At 37.5% G+C, this 17,086-nt stretch overlaps 1 pseudogene; it reads left to right on the top strand.

Moving 5' to 3' along the window:
• The first annotated feature begins 13,552 nt into the window (after nt 1–13,552).
• LOC125922214 (uncharacterized) lies at nt 13,553–13,651 on the top strand (annotated as a pseudogene).
• The last annotated feature ends 3,435 nt before the right edge of the window (nt 13,652–17,086 follow it).

The following is a 17,086-nucleotide window of genomic DNA, read 5'->3' as shown; positions in this document are numbered from 1 at the left end:
GTTCTCGATCCTGTCTGCGCATTGGAATCATCTGAAGAGACTTTTAAATAATCCTAGCCCCCAGGGCTTATCCCAGACCAATGAAATCAGAACCTTTGGTGTGGACCCTGGATTTGGTATACTTGGAAGCTGCCCGTGAGATTCTAATGTGCAGCCAGCGTTGAAACCACTGAGCTAGTGGAGGAGGCAGTGTTGACTTGGACTCTGAAGGATGACTAATATATGAACAGATGGAGGACTTGCTGGGTCTAATTACAATGCACCTCTGGAGTTACATTTGGGCAGAATCAAAGCAGGTTGGGCCTCAGGGGCCCAGGTGTTTGTGCAGCAGTAGTTGAACGGTGGGATCGAGGCAGAATCACGACACACTCATTCTCATGGTACTCAGAAGGCTCAAGTGTCCAGAACAAACTCATAAAATCATCTACTAGAAATAGCCCCACATTAGAATGCAAAATAGTTCAGGCATTTCAGAAAACAATTCAGCAGCTCCTCCAAGTATTGAACATAAAATTACCCTATAACCCAGCAATTCCACTCCTAGATACATGCCCAAGAGAAATGAAAACATATGTCCACACAAAAACTTGTATACAATGTTCATAGCAACATTATTCAAAATGGTTAAAACAACCCAAATGTCTATTAACCAACGAATAGATAAGTAAATTTTGTATATCCACACAATGGAATACTATTGTTATTTGGTTATAAAAAGGAATGAAACACTCAGACATGCTACAACATGGATAAACCTTGAAAACATTATGCTAAGTAAGAGAAAAGCCAGTCACAAAAGACCACATATTATATAATCCCACTTAAGTGAAATGTCCAGAATATGCTAATCTATAGAGACAGGAAGTAGATTAGTGGTTGCCTAGGACTTGGTGGATAAAGGGGCAGGTGAACAAAGAATGACACTAATGGGTACAGTATTTCTTTGGGGGATAATAAAAATGTCCTAAGAGTAGACTGGTGATGACTGCCTAACTCCATAAATATACTAAAAAACCATTGAACTGTACACTTTGAATAGGTGAATTTGATGGTATGTAAATTATATCTCAATAAAATTGCTAAACAATAACAAAAAATAAATAACCCCACCACAAAATTATCTGTGCCCATCACTTCTCTCCTGCTTACTCTCTCATTCCCCTGCTCCCTGCTGTCATCTCCCTGACTCTCTGACTCCTGACTCCATATATTCAGTTTTCATCAATGTCTGTCCCTGATCCTCCTCCACCATCATATGACTCACCAGGGGCCCACGGACTGCAGCTCCCCACTCACCTGTCAGCTTTGCATTCTTCCTTGAGTTGGAAATCACCCACAACTTCAAGTCAGACACAGTTTCCACCATCTCTAACGATATGAAACATTTACCAGTCAGATAAACTCAGAGATCCTTGATAGGAGATGGGAGATGAGACATTATACCTAAGATAAATAGTTCTCAGAACCTCGGACTATTACCCATGGAGGATTCTTGCAATGAAGAATATAGCAGCCCTGCTTCACTTTCTGCAATTAAAGATGAAAACACAAGGCTGGGGTAGCTGGTAACCCCTGTTGGTCACCTGGCAGGTGGAGCTCCTGCACATGGGGCATGCTATCAGGCTCAAATGAGAGCTTCTACCTCTACGGACCATCTAGTCATCTGGTGCCCAGAAGAGTAACATGGAATGAATGGAGTAAAGCATTCATTCATTCATTCAATCTTTACTAAGTGCTTATTTATGTAATAGATACTTTAAGTTCTGGGGATAAACAAGTAAAACAGACAAGAGGAGGCTAATCTTCTAAAGTAACAAACTGATGATTTCATATACTGATAATTGCTCTGAAGAAAATAAAGAGTGTAACAGGACAGAGAGTGACACACAGATTAACAGGATGTTCCAGGAAGGCCTCTCTGAGAAAGTGGCATCTGTGTTAGCTGAGAAATAGATGATCATATAATGATGAGATGTGTCCTGGGATTCATACTGATCTAGTCCTAAGGGGAGGTTGGGATGAAACATGATAGGCACGGCATTTATAGAAGTAAATCTGGGTAGCCAGGATCTTTGGATGAGCAAGGTGAGAAATTGGAAAGAGAGTCCCATATTGCTTATTTTGATGCTATTGTATAATGTTTAGGAATTGTAAGGGTAAACATTTACAATCCACTCAAAGGGTTTAGAACAGAATTTTTCAAATGGTTTTGATCACAGAAACTATTTCACTCACCCATGCATACTGCCTTCCTCAAAAAAAAAAAAAAGGGGGTGATAATATAGAATTAAAACAGAACAAAATTAAAAGCTGCATTAAAGTTATTGCTAGAATTACTTACTATATATGTACTATGAGTTTACCCATTTAATTATAAAACAGTGCCCTGTAAACTTTAAAATAGGTTTTACAACATTTGTCTTGATATTATATTACAAGTTATTTAACAAACTACTAGTCTCTGAAAGAAGATCACCAATGCAATGTCACTACAAAGGCAGATTTGTGGGGGCGCCTGGGTGGCGCAGTCGGTTAGGCGTCCGACTTCAGCCAGGTCACGATCTCGCGGTCCGTGAGTTCGAGCCCCGCGTCGGGCTCTGTGCTGACAGCTCAGAGCCTGGAGCCTGCTTCCGATTCTGTGTCTCCCTCTCTCTCTGCCCCTCCCCTGTTCATGCTCTGTCTCTCTCTGTCCCAAAAATAAATAAAAAACGTTGAAAAAAAAATTAAAAAAAAAAAACAAAAAAAACAAAGGCAGATTTGTGTATGTCCATAGATACCTGAAACACAAAGTGAAATGACTTAATGCAAATGCATCACAACACCCTGAAAGGGGTAATGGAACAAACCAAGTGATGTTGAATAGACGAGGAAACAAAGCTAGCAGTTTATTAAAGAGCGTGAATAGCAACTCGACCACCTCAGATCAATGCTGCTGATGTACTGGTAACAAAAAGCCCTGCATCTTGAAAGAACTCCAACAGTCCGCATGTTTGCCTTCAGGAGGGAGCTTTGCCATCCTGCAGCGTGCAGGATCTTAGTAGAATGGCAAATCTGAATCTTGAAGATATCGAGCAATGTGAGATTTTTAGATTACAAATGCCTAATTTTTCTCAATCCTGAATTAACAGATCCTTGGAGAAGGGCAAAGCTGAAAGGAAGACGCAAAGAAAAAAATTGGGGTCTGCCGGCCCTTCGGGAGTTCTATACCGCCCTCTAGTGGGGACCCTACCCAGACCTTGTCTGAGATCGTTGGTAACCTTAGGTATGCAAAAGAGCATAACATGCAGAGTGTACCTACATTATCCATATTTTCCCGACTAAAATTTGGACAAACATGTCAGATGAGTTGTAAAATCATTTATGTGAACAGATGTATAAAAACCTATAAATAAAATTACATTCATAGACTTAATGAATTACCTTTATTAAAAAAGTTACATGAAAAGAAATATGAAATCTGCAAAAAACAAAACAAAGCAAAAATGACAAAGAATGCATATCAACACGCACCTGTGGTTTTCATCATTGACCTACTGTTGAAGTTGACAAGTAGATGAACTATTATTCCACCTGCCTTTGTTGAGCAAGCTCTCTGCTTGTTTGAATATTAAGGAGTCTGAAGTAAAATAAGAGACATGGTGGCTTGTACAGTTTTCATGGAAGGGGGGGTGATAATATAGAATTATCTATAATTTCCCTTATGTTCATCTGTTTTGCATCTTAAATTCCACATGTGAGTAAATATACATATTTGTCTTTGTCTAATTTTGCTTTGCATAATACACTCTAGTTCCATCCATGTTGTTGCAAATGGCAAGATTTCATTCTTTTTGATTGCCGAGTAATACTCCATTGTGTATATATACCACATCTTCTTTATCCGTTCATCCATCGATGGACATTTGGGCTCTTTCCATACTTTGGCTATTGTTGATAGGGCTGCTATAAACATTGGGGTGCGTGTGCCCCTTCAAAACAACACACCTGCATCCTTTGGATAAACACCTAGTAGTACAATCACTGGGTCATTGGATAGTTCTATTTTAAATTTTTTGAGGAACCTTCAGATTGTTTTCCAGAGTGGCTGCACCAGTTTGCATTCCCACCAGCAGTGCAAAAGTGTTCCTCTTTCTCTGCATCCTCACCAACATCAGTTGTTGCCTGAGTTGTTAATGTTAGCCATTCTGACAGGTGTAAGGTGGGATCTCATTGTGGTTTTGATTTGTATTTCCCTGATGATGAGTGATGTGGAGCATTTTTTCATGTGTCTGTTAGCCATCTCTATGTCTTCTTTGGAAAAGTGTCTATTCATGTCTTTTAAGCACCCTACTCTTGATTTCAGTTCAGGTCATGATCTCACGGTTTGTGAGATCAAATCCTGTGTCGGTCTCCGCACTGACAGTGCAAAGCCTGCTTGGGATTCTCTCCCTCTCCCTTTCTCTCTGTCCCTCCCCTCCTCACACTCAGTCTCTCTCTGTCTCTCTCTCAAAATAAAAAAAAAACACATTTTTTTAAAAGTCTTTAAAAAATGATAGCCATCACTTACTGAGTACTTTCTATATGCCAAGTCTATCACATCCATTATCTTGTTTTATCCTCACAACACTTCTATGAGGTAGGTGTTAACATTATTCCCAGTTTTCAGATAAGGACCCCAAGGTAGAAGGAAGTTAGGATCCTTCCCCAGGGTCACACAGCAAGTAAATGATAGAACCATTTTGAACCCAATTATGTATAACTCTTAATCCTATGTTTTAACACATGTAGGTCATTGCCAAGGAATGCAGAAATAATAATTCTTGAATATGAAAAACTAAGCATTAGACTCTGAATCCAGAATGATCTCTACCAAAGGATTTATCCCACCTCACTCTATTTGATAACTCTTAGCCTCTGGGTGTCAGTCTTCACTGTAGCCACCATTGGCCTTTGGGCTTTCCACAGCTGTTACGATTCCCTGGCCTCTTACTGGGACCCTTAGAAACTGGCTTGTTCACACACACACACACACACACACACACACGAATGCATGCATAACTGGTGATATCTGAATAAGCTATATGGATTATACCATTTAAAGACAATTTTCAGGAAAAGGCAAAATCTTGACTCTCGTATAAAAGGGAATACATATTGAAGAATGGATTCAACTCATATAATATGAGAGAAGCAGACAGGTGTTATAACTGGTTCAAAGGAAAAGTCAAGAAGCACAAATTTATATGGAGTAAAGATACTGAATTACAAATAGAGGTAATTTTTCCACAGGAGGAGGAGGGAAGTCCACTGGAACTCTATAGGACAAGACAGAGTTTGCATATTGATAATGTTGAATTTTACTTTACCTGAGCCCTGTGTTCCCAGAAAACACCAATGGCTAAGAAATTTTCCCAATTCTTTGCTTTCTGAAATCCCTTCACCCTTTTTTGTTTCAGAAAAGAACCACCTTTCCCCAAATGACTCACTCACTGTCCATTCTCTCATGACTCCTGTAGGATTCACAGGTGCCTCCCTTGTTTACCTGTGACAAGACCAAACACAGACTTTTCCCCTTTTGCCTGAACTCACTGGCAAGGTGAGACACAGATCTTCTAACTCCCAGCTCTTTGTCATATGAATGATTAACTGAGATTAGAGCTGTTTATCTCCAAAAACTAGCTAGACACAAAGGTAAACATTTCCTATTTAACTGAGACTTCCCCTGATTGGGAAACAAGCCCAGCTGTAAATCATTCCACCTATAACCTGCTTACTTTTCCCTATAAAAAGTCTAGGGCAAAACCACCCTGCTTACCTACGCTGATCTACAGATATGGGTGATCTCCCTACTGCAACAGCCTAAGTAAAATCAGTCTTCTTAATTGTTTGGTTTTTGTCATTGACAATATTCACCAGTTACCTGCAATTTAAAAAGAGTTGACATATAGCACAGAGATAATGAAAGGATTGTTATATGAAAGCTGGGAACCATTACTATAGACAAGGCATAATTTCTTATTGAAGTGCACATTTTTTTCTATAATTTCCACCCTTTTGATCAAAAATAATCTCAAAGGAAGATTATTTTTTATCACAAATAAGGCTGGTCTCTAACTTCACTAGTTATACAGGTGCAACAAGAGTGATAGTTTGCCACTTAGGCCTTCTTAAACTTGCTTTGCTGAAAGTTTTCCCCCAAAACCTCAAATTTGACTTTTAAAAGCCTCTCGATGGGTGCCTGGGTGGCTCAGCTGGTTAAGCATCTGACTCTTGATCTCAACTCAGGTCTTGATCTCAGGGTCATGAGTTCAAGCCCCACGGTGGGTTGTGTTGGGTGTGAAATAAGTAAATAAATAAATAAACCAAAACATAAAATAAAATAATAAAAGCCTCTTGAATCTAGGTACACCAAGAACTCAACACCAGATTTCAGCTACAGTACCCATTGGGTAAATTTGTCTCTTCTTAAATCTCCCCAAATATCCTAAGATTCCTGGGTCTGGCAAGAAAGTGACCTTACCCACCCAGAAGCTGGGAACCTTGTAAGCTAAGTACCAACCAATTTTCCTGGAAGGGTTTGTAAGCATTGGCTCCATAAAGTTAACCTAGCTCCTTAGATGTGTCTGGTCATATTTGATTAAAGGAGTGTTATTCCCAAATATAACACTCCAGGCAAGGCCTTGGTTGCATAAGCAGTGTTTCCAATTATGTCCTGGTAAAAAGGAGGACAGATTCTTACTCAATCTATGCCAATAACTATATTGTTATGAAAATGTGATAATTATATTGTAATGAAATTAAGATTATTTAATAAGAGTTTACAAATTCTAGAGGGCTCAGGGAAGGAGAAAAAGCTATCATTCACAAATGTTTCATTTGGTGTACAAAAGCAGAGTCTAAAAAAAAGCAGAGTTATAATTATTAAATTGCTATGAGTTATAGATAGCTTAAGAGTTTAGAGTTTAAGATAGTTTAAGATAAGTTTACATAACTTAAATATCCACAAAATAGAACATTACAAAAATATCAACAATAGTTTAAACAAAAACAGTAATCATCCCTCATCAATTCATCAGTCCTATGTAACTAATTCTTGCTTCAGTGGATCTTGGGCTAGTGGTGTCATGAACCCATTGGCTTCTCTAGAGTTCTAGAAATCCTGACTGAGTCCACTAGTATGGTTTCAAAATTGTTTAAGCAATGCCATCAGAAACCTGTACTCCAAAGTATATAGAATAGTCCGTTTCCATAGAATTCTGAAACATTCCTTTGTTGAATATAAAATACACTGGCCTGTAGTTGATTGAAAAACTTTCAGGGAAGCATCAAAGAAAAAAAAATATCTGTATATGACAGAAGATTTAAATGGTTTTAGTTAGCTTACTAGTTTATTATTGATAATTTTCAAAACTGAAAGACCTTATAAGAATTCATTATAAAAATTATGCAAAATGATAAGGAAATTTGGTTGTTTCTACGGCATGCAAAACAATATAATAAAGTCAATCAAAAAAAACCTTAGAAAAAACAATTATAAACATGATTAACTCTATTTTCAAAGAAGACAGTGAACATTACATCTAATTTATAAAAATGGATGAACATGCTTTTAACAAAGAAAAAATAGTGAGACCTACCATATAATAATCCTAACTTTATATATCATGCATAGACCAAGCTTATTGTAAGAATATACCAAGAACATATCAAGGATGTCAAGTAAAGAGATTCAGTAAGTCTTCAGTAAGTCCTAAACATCTGTATATTAATTAAATTATCAGTGATCAGTGATCCCCAGTTGAAGCCCAGAAGATGCTAGATTCAAATTTAAGAAGTAAAAATGTGATGTCAATATTAAAAAGAAATAGTAACTGAAATTATGACCAAAGGCTCCAGCCACATGACCAAGAGATCTGCTGCCCTCTCCTGGAGGCCAATACCCCATGACTCAGTTCTGGCTCAAAGGAAAATGGACACATGCAAAACTACTAGACTTACTTTTGCTTTTTTATTCCTTTCTTCCTCTTAAAAAATGATTCTAAATTCACATAAAATTTCTAAAAATACTACAAATGCCTGTGTACCCTTAGGATTCCTATCAATCATGGATATTTCCACAGCATTGAGAAACAGTTGCAGAACTGATGACTCTTTTTTTTTTTTTTTTTTTTTAACTGATGACTCTTTAACCCTGAATATTTCAGTGCATATTTCCTAAAAACTAGGACACTCTCCCATACAACCACAGTATAACCATCATAATCAGAAAATTAACATCAATCCAAGATTATCATCTAATCTATAAGCCCTATTTGAATTTTGCCTCTTGTTCCAATAATGTCTTATAAAGTGCAGTATTCGGCCCAGAAATAAACACTGCATTTAGCTTCAGTCTCCTTCAGTCTCCCTCAATCTAGAACAGTTTCTCAGTCTCTTTGTCTTTCATGATCTTGACATTTGTGAAAAGTACTGCCAGTTATTTTCTAGATTGCTCCTCAATTGTATTTGTCTAACATTTACTTATAATTTATGCATTTTTTGCAGGAATACCCCAGAAGTGATGCTGGGTTCTTCTCAGTGCATCAAGGGAAATAAACAATGTCAATTTGTCCCTTTAGTGATGATATTAACTGTTAACTAGTAGTTAAACGAATCAGTTGACTAGTAGTTAATTAAATTAGTAGTTATTAGTATCTAAAGGTAATTATCAAGTATGGTATGTTTACTAATAAGTAATTAATAAGAGTTTTTCAGAAAGATGTTTTTAGACTATGTAGTTATCCCATTCCTCACCATAGTGATTCTTGTATGAATTACTTACTCGAGGATCTTTACCAAATCGTTATTTTCTATTTCCATCATTTCTTCTACATTTATTCACTGGCACTCTAATGTAAAGTAGAGCTTTATCTTTTATTTTACTCATTTATATCAGTACATATTCATGGGGGTGCCTGGGTGGCTCAGTCTGTTGAGCATCCAACTCCGTTTTGGCTTAGGTCATGATCTCATGGTCATGGGATCTAGTCCTGCCACCAGCTCTGTGCTGGGTATGGAGCCTGCTTGGGATTCTCTCTCTCCTGCTCCCTCTGCCCCTCCTCCCCCAAAATAAAAATAAATAAAAACTTTAAAAATACATACTCATGGATCATGTTATTCAAAAAATTAAATCCACTATTATTGATATTTATTTTGATGCTCAATTGCTTGAACTTACTCTAGACCAAAAAGAAGAAAGCAGTAGTTGACAATATGGCAGTGACAGGAATGTAGGGGAAATGTCCACTTCATTTGTCAATGCCCTTCTTCCAAAGACCACCAGAAACATACGTGTAGTTAAACAAGTTGGCTTTACTGCTCATTACAACAAGGAAGAACACGAACCATAGGTAACCATGGGGTATTGCAGTACAAGAGTATTAGAAGAACCTGCTCTAGGATTTGGTCTTCCCTTTGGATGATTTAGGGAGAGCATAAAGAAGGATTTGGGGGCGCCTGAGTGGCTCAGTCGGTTGAGCATCTGGCTTCGGCTCAGGTCATGATCTCGCGGTCCGTGGGTTCGAGCCCTGCATCGGGCTCTGTGCTGACAGCTCAGAGCCTGGAGCCTGCTTCGGATTCTGTGTCTCCCTCTCTCTCTGACCCTCCCCCGTTCATGCTCTGTCTCTCTCTGTCTCAAAAATAAATAAACATTAAAAAATTTTTTTTTTAAAAGAAGGAAGGATTTGTTCAAAATTGAATGCTGTCAGAAATCAGGGGTATGATTGCATAAAAAGTAATAGTCATTCATTTAGCAAGAGGGGAAATATTTGGTATTTTGTGGTTTTACATAGTTATTTTTGTATGTGAATAGACAAAATTATGAAGTAGCCTTGTTTTGTCTCATTCTGTCACGGTCTCAGGATAATCATGTCTGAGGTTGGTATTCTGTAAGATTGTTTACAAATGAACAAATGGCCTGTGAGTGTCAGATCACTTCTGGACATCAGAGGCTGCTTCTTATTTCTTTCTCACAATGTGAAGAGTGGGGAGTGGGTGATTGTGCAGTGTCACACTCCAGCATTTTATTGGATTACCACAGTTCTTAAAACAGCTTTCTACAGCCATACGCATCACTAACTTTATACCTTCTCTAAGTGGCAAAAATGAACATGTTTATATTGCCTCTTTATAGCATATAAAATAAGAGAGGATGAAATGGATGAAGGGGGTCAAAAGGCAAAAACTTCCAGTTATAAAATAAATAAATCATGGGGATGTAATGTACAGCATGGTCACTACAGTTAGTAGTGAGTTCCTAAGAGAGTAGATCTTAAAAGTTCCCATCACAAGAAAAAAATTTGTAACTATATTTGGTAACATGTTTTGTTTTATTTTATTATTTTTTTTAAGTTTATTTAAAACTCGCTCAGCTGACTGAGTCACCCAGGCACCCCTGTATGGCGACATGTTAACTAGACTTATGGTGGTGATGATTTTGCAATATATCAAATATCAAATCATTTTGTTGTGCACCTGTAACTAATATAATATGTCAATTATATCTCAATAAAAGCAAAACAAACAAACAAACAGAAACAAATATATGGCTTACCTTAACAAATCAGGGGAGGAACTTACAAAGGGGTTTCAAGAGCCTAACCAGTAGCAGTACTGCCCAAACAGAGAAAGTATAGCTTTGTGATGAAGATCACATTCTTTGGAGCCAGACTACCCGGGTTCACCTTGCACCTCTGGGCTTCCTACTGGCTATGTGACCGTGGGCAAGTTTCTTAGCAACCCTGAACCTCTGTTTCCTGGAAGAGGAAACAGTTGGAAGACTAACTAAACAGTGGAAGACTAACAGTTGCAGTTTCATAAGGCTGTTTTGTGGATTCAATTAAATAATTCTCATAAATGTTATGCAACCATGCACTCAATAAATGTTAGCTATTATTACAAAACAAAAATGAAGAAGCAAAAATATGTAAACTCAAAATTATGTTTAGTAATCAGTGCTTGAGTTTAGAAATGATCTAAACATCCAATAAATATCCACTATCTCAATTTAGTGTCAGTCCAAAGCTTTAGGTTACCTAACTACCTTACAAATCCTCTTCAAGCTGACATACTACAAACCACAGTTACTATTGAAATACAATTTTCAGTAAACAAAATAATAAAATAATTACTGTCAGAATAATGAATCAATTTGGTTAAACACAAATCTATACTTTTCATAACCTTAAAAATTAAGTAGAAGTAATGCAACCTATTTGATGAGTAAATCTGCATGCACTTAGGAAGAACTTATCTAAATAGAATAAAAACATAAACTTATACTATACTTAAGATTGATAAATCAAAGGAAACATTGCTATTTTTTTTTAAGTTTATTTATTTTGAGAGAGAAAGAGATAGAGAGTGAGCAGGGGAGGGGCAGAGTAAGAGGAGAGAGAGAATCCCAAGCGGGTTCCTCACTGTTAGCACAGAGCCCGACGCGAAGCTTGAACCCACAAACCGTGAGATCATGACCCTAGCCGAAACCCAGAGACTGCTTAACCAACTGAGCCACCCAGGGACCCTACATTGCTCTTTTTATTAAGCCAAAATTACTAAATCAGTCTCATTTGCCAAAAAACTACCTAAATCACGTGAACTTGAATTCCTAACAATTCTGTGTCAGAATTTCTGTAAGAATATTCTTTAAGTATAGCACATTGAAAGTATTACCAGTTCAACTCCCTGATTTTTTTAAGTAGGGAATATTCAGTTTATAATAAGTGCTTATTTATTTCTATAAGTCAATCAGGATAGAGATCCTTAAAGAAACCTTATAATCAACTTAGTAATGCCATCCGGAGGTAGAAAATATTTCACTTTCACACAATGAGAAAACCTTCTGAACTACAGATGTAACAACAGACAAACAAGTGCAAATAGAACTTCGAGTTTAAATTTTAAAATTTCATCCATAGGTTAAGAGTAGACACAAAATTACAAAACTTCATGGTCCATATAAAAGACCTGTTCTATCCACAGCAGATATAAATTCTTCATTGATTTGAACTCAAAATAGGCAAACACACAAACAGAAAATATTAACAAACCAGTCTCTGACATTTTTCACCCAACAGGGACAAGATATCTTTAAACCATTAATCCATCATCAAATGGTCAGACCATAAAACCAAATTTCCAATTGGGAATAATTTACCAGCTAAAACAAATTGAAAACAAAATTAAAATTTGGAAAAACAGAGAGTCACAAAAATACTATTGACTCTTTGGATTTACTTCTGGAAGCCAAGAAAAGATGTACCCAGGTTTATGCCACCCGTGAGACTGATGAATGTTACCTGGCTCTGTAAGGTGAATCCCCTGGGCATCTTGGTGGAACTTCCAAAACTGTTAAAAGATAACTTCGGAAAAAGCAAAATCATGAATTTCATACAGATATAAAAATGAACATGTGCTAAGATTTTTATTTTCCTTATATGAGGGAACCAAGTGGATGTTATAACTAGTTCAAAGGAAAAATCAAAAGAACACAAATTTATATGGATAAAGGGGTGGTGAGATGAATTGTAAGGAGAGACAAAATTAATTTTTCCACAAGGAGGAAGTTAGTTGCATTTTTACCAGACAGGACAAAATTCACCTATGTTTCAGCAATCTACAACTTTCAAGAGTGATAAAATTGCTGAAAGTCAAGAAACACAGCTAGAATCAGAGAGCCCTGAAGGGTGTGCTATATGTGATGCATAATTTTCCATTAAAACACAAAACTTTTTCGGGGTGCTTGGGTGGCTCAGTTGGTTAAATGGCCGACTTCAGCTCAGGTCATGATCTCGCGGTTCAAGAGGTCGAGCCTCATGTCGGGCTCTGCACTGACAGCTCAGAGACTGAAGCCTGCTTCGGATTCTGTGTCTCCTTCTCTCTCTGCCCCTTCCCCACTCATGCTCTGTCTCTCAAAAATAAATTAAAAAAAAAAAACATTTAAAAAATTTAAAAAAACACAAAACTTTTTCAACAGCTAATCTTTATTGCTTACTTTGTGCCAGGAATTGTGCTAAATGCATCACAAGCTTATCTCATTTAATCATCACACTAACTTGGAGAGGTAGGTACTATTTTTTTTTTTTAATTTTTGATGTTTATTTTTGAGAGACAGAGCGTGCGAGTAGAAGAAAAGGAGGAGAGAGAGGGAGACACAGAATCCAAAGCAGGCTCTAGGCTCTGAGCTGTCAGCCCAGAGCCCAATGTGGGGCTTGAACTCATGAACTGTGAGGTCATGACTTGAGCCAAAGTCAGACGCTTAGCCGACTGAGCCACCCAGGTGCCCCGAGGTAGGTACTATTATTAAGAATATTTTGTACTTGCTCTGGTGGCATATATATTAAAACCGGAGGGGCACCTTGGTGTCTCAGTTGGTTGAACATCTGACTTTGGCTCAAGTCATAATCTCGCAGTTTGTGGGTTCGAACCCTGCGTCAGGCTCTGTGCTGACAGCCTGGAGCCTGCTTCAGATTCTGTGTCTCCCTCTCTCTCTGCCCCTCCCCCTGCTCACACGCTCTCTCTCTCTCTCTCAAAAATGAATAAACATTAAAATTTTTTTTAAAAACTGGAATTATACAGAGAAGATTAGCATGGCCCCTGAGCAAGAATATTTTGCAGACTGGGGGGGCACCTATGTGGCTCACTCACTTATGTGTCCGACTCTTGATTTCAGCTCACGTCTTGATCTCAGGATCTTGAGTTCAAGCCCTACATTGGGCTCCGGGTTGGACATGAAGCCAAAAAAAAAAAAAAATTTTTTTTTTTGAAAGAGAATATTTTGCAGATTAGGAAACTGAGGCTAGAGGGTTTAAGGAAAGACCTTGTAGCTTTTAATTGCTTATATCTCTTTAGCTAAGAGCCACTTAAAAAAAACCACTTTATTGAGGTATTTTATATACCATAAAATTCACCTATTTCAAGTGTACAATTCAGTGATTGTTAGTAAACTTCACCATAGTATAACCATTACTGTAAGTCAGCTTTAGGACATTTTCATCCAATAAAATGCCTCACATCCATTTACAGCTAAAGCATGTTCCACACCCAGACCCAGAAAACCAATCTACTTTATGCATATATAGATTTGTCTTTCCTAAACATTTCACATAAATGGAATGATACAGTATATAGTCTATTGTGTTTGACTTCTTGAACTGAACACAGTGTTTTTGAGATTCATTCATGACGTAGCATGTGTCCATAGTTTATCTCCTTTGACTGTGAATAGTAGTTCATCATATGGATATCACATTTATCTATCCATTTACTGTTGATGGAAATTTAGGCTGTTTCCAAATTTTGGCTATTATGAATAATCTTTCTATGAACATCCATGTGCAAGTCTTTCTGTGGATATGCTTTAATCTCTCTTGGGCAACTGCCTAGCAATGGAATTGCTAGGTAGTCTAATAATTTTATCTTTAGCTTTTTGGGGAAATTTTAAACTGTTTTTCAAAGTAATTTTACCATTTTACATTCTCACTGTGTGTAAGGTTCTCAGCTTCTCCATGTCCTCACACACATTGGTTATATGCCTTATTTATTGTAACCATTCTAGAAGATATAAAATGGTATCTCATTGTGGTCTCAATTTGCATTTCTCTGATGACTATGGATGTTGAGCATCTTTTTTTATTTTTTTAAGCTTATTTATTTATTTTGAAAGAGAGAGAAAGTGTGAATCAGGGAGGGGGAGAGAGAGAGAATCCCAAGCAGCCTCTGCACTGACAGTGTGGAGCCCGACGCGGGGCTCAACCTACAAACCTTGAGATCATTACCTGAGCAGAAGTTGGACGCTTAACTGACTGAGCCACCCAGGAGCCCCTTATGTACTTATTAGTCAGAAGTCCTTTTAAAAGAATGTGATTTTCTTAAGGGTACTGGCCATGCTTGCTCATGCTCCTGCTGGTTCTCTTGCCTTTTCCCTCACCCTCCACTGTGAGATACTTAGAGCATCTCACTTATGTTAGAATCACACACACACACACACACACACACATGCACGCACACACACACATTATAGTAAACATATGAAAATTCACTCCTATCTCACATATTATTTACATAAGAATGAAATCCTTGATCTAATTCTCTTGGGCAGATATGCTGTTGGAATTCAGAACTTCTCAGATTTTAGAATGAGAATACATTGCATATACCATATATGACATAATTCTTCCACAGGGGCTTGGGACAGCATTCATAATCAAACACATCTCTATTTCTGCAGAAAAAAAAATGTATGAATATTCACACTAAGAGGAATAAACATAGATCATAAACAGCTTCATATTAGTTCAGGTTGTGTTGTGGTGCCAAATCAGTTCACCCCAAACTAACAAAAAAAAATATTTATTTTATTTTCAGAACTTTCTGCGTTCTAGAATCGTGGGTAAACACTTGGGGGCCTACTTATAACAATGTAAGAGTTCAATAGGGTACCAACAATGTTCATATTATTTGGCATTTAACTAAATATTTATTAATTTTTATTTTTTCAATTTTCTTTTTATATTTTGGAGCCAATAACCTTTCCCCAAATCTCAACCATTTAATAGGCTGTTAAGAATCTCTTGGACTCTGTGCACTGTGCCCCCAGTGCTTTACAGATAAAATACTCCTGTAGATTAATGCAAACAAGAGAAGAAGGAACTCAGAAACAAGAACACAAACAAAAGGGTAGCATGAACTTGTAAGAACAGTAAAAGAAAGCTAATGGCCAGAATAAGTGAGTGCTTGAGAATAATGCCAAAATGAGGATGGAGAACATCTACTCAGTACCTATGAAATGCCCAACACTGAACTACCTTTTTTCAAATGCCATCTCTTTAAATCACCATCCAAAACCTACAAAGTGGATATTATTATCCCCACTTTGGAGATGAGATCAAATACTCAGAAATTAAACTTCTCCCAGAATGAAATAGTCGGCGTGTGATGGAGCCAGGATTTGAATCCATGTCTTCCAATTCTAAAGTCAATACTCTTCCCACCATAATGTCCTGATATATTCAGAATAGAATACATATAAAGAGAAAGAGTCATCCTTGGGGAAGAGATTTTTATCTTTTCCATTAGGTAGGAAAATTAAGCCAATTGGAGATAAACATAAATGACCAAAAGAGTTGAATACTAACAAATGTAAGGAAGGAGAAGAGGCGCCTGGGTGGCTCAGTTAGTTGAGCATCTGACTCTTGACTTCAGCTTGCGACATGATCTCACAGTCTGTAGGATTGAGCCCCAAGTTGGGCTCTGTGCTAATGGTGTGGAGCCTGCTTGGGATTCTCTCTCTCCCTCTCTGCCCTTCCCCTCCTCACACACACACACTCTCTCTCTCTCATTCTCTCAAAATAATTAAATAAACATTTTTAAAAAATTTAAGACACAGAGCACCTGGGTGGCTCAGTCAGTTAAGCCTCTAACTTTGGCTCAGGTCATGATCTCGTAGTTTGTGGGTTCAAGCCCCACATCAGGATCTGTGCTGACATCTCAGAGCCTGAAGCTTGCTTCAGATTCTGTGTCTCCTTCTCTCTCTGCTCCTCCCCTGCTCGTGCTCTGTCTCTTTCTGTCTCTCAAAAATAAATAAACATTTAAAAAATATTTTTAATAAAAAAAATTTAAGACACATTTAAAATTTAATTCTTACCTTTTTTTCCCCCAAATGAGATTTTTATCATTTGTCTTCTGACATCATTAGCAAGTAGACTGCAGACTGACATGTCTCTGAGCTGGCCATCCACTATTCCCTCTATCTCAGAGTACAAAATGTAGCCAAAGACTTGAGGCCAGGAAGGAATTGAAACACTAAGCCTGTGTCACATACTGGTATTGAGTCTGAATTTACACCATCCATATGATGTAAGATTTTTAAAAATTCAAACACACACACACACAGTGACTAGACTTGGTTAAAATCCAAAGGCTATGGCAGAGGCAAATGACAATTTTCTTTGTAGGGAAAATTTGCGACCCAAGCACATGAAGCTCCCACTGAAGTAACCTCCTACTAAAGATGAGTTTCCAATCAAAAGAGTTAACAAATCATATAAGGAAATAAACCTCATGAGACAAA

This window comes from Panthera uncia, chromosome C2 (assembly GCF_023721935.1).
Source record: "Panthera uncia isolate 11264 chromosome C2, Puncia_PCG_1.0, whole genome shotgun sequence".
NCBI lineage: Eukaryota > Metazoa > Chordata > Mammalia > Carnivora > Felidae > Panthera > Panthera uncia.
This window is presented reverse-complemented; position numbering and strand designations above follow the sequence as displayed.